The 553-nt window shown below is 36.3% G+C and overlaps 1 protein-coding gene across 4 annotated transcripts in view; it reads left to right on the top strand.

Annotated features, from left to right (window-relative positions):
• The window catches only part of LOC108744688 (alpha-catulin), a 296,147-nt gene that overhangs the window by 16,967 nt on the left and 278,627 nt on the right, over positions 1 to 553 (top strand). The gene's annotated exons all lie outside the window — the stretch shown is intronic.

The raw sequence follows: 553 nt of genomic DNA, 5'->3' as shown, positions 1-553 counted from the left end.
CCCACATCCTTAACTATTTGCGAACAGTAATCTAATCTAGGTCTACCTCTACCCCTCCTAACTCCTGTTTCTGCCTCTAATATGTCTCTGACTAAACCTTCATGCCTGACAAGGTATCTTACCAACCTATTTCGTCTATTTCTTATTGCCTTCCATAGAGTCCTCTCATATATAATGTAGATTAAGTGATCGACCTCGAGTGAAAGGATTTAGGTAATTTATTTATTATGTATTGTACAATATGTACACAGTCGACAAACAAACAAGTGAATTGCCAGCCGTGCTTTATGCATTTATTTATTTACAATCAATCCCATTTTTAGGCTCTTTTTCCTGAAATTTGTATACTGTCTTTTAACAATTAGTCGTAATTGAAATATAGAAATATGCATAAAATAACTTTACAAGTACTCCTGAAGAAGCCCCAAAATAATAGATGAAACTTAGTATTTATTAAATTAATTCGAAGTGGTCTGTATTCTGTCGAAACTGCCAGACGCGGATCGCGATTTCGATCTTTTTGGATCTCATCAGCGCGTCGCAGGCAGCTCCG

This window comes from Agrilus planipennis, unplaced genomic scaffold, assembly GCF_000699045.2.
Source record: "Agrilus planipennis isolate EAB-ADULT unplaced genomic scaffold, Apla_2.0 scaffold16, whole genome shotgun sequence".
In the NCBI taxonomy this organism is placed as follows: Eukaryota; Metazoa; Arthropoda; class Insecta; order Coleoptera; family Buprestidae; genus Agrilus; species Agrilus planipennis.
This window is presented reverse-complemented; position numbering and strand designations above follow the sequence as displayed.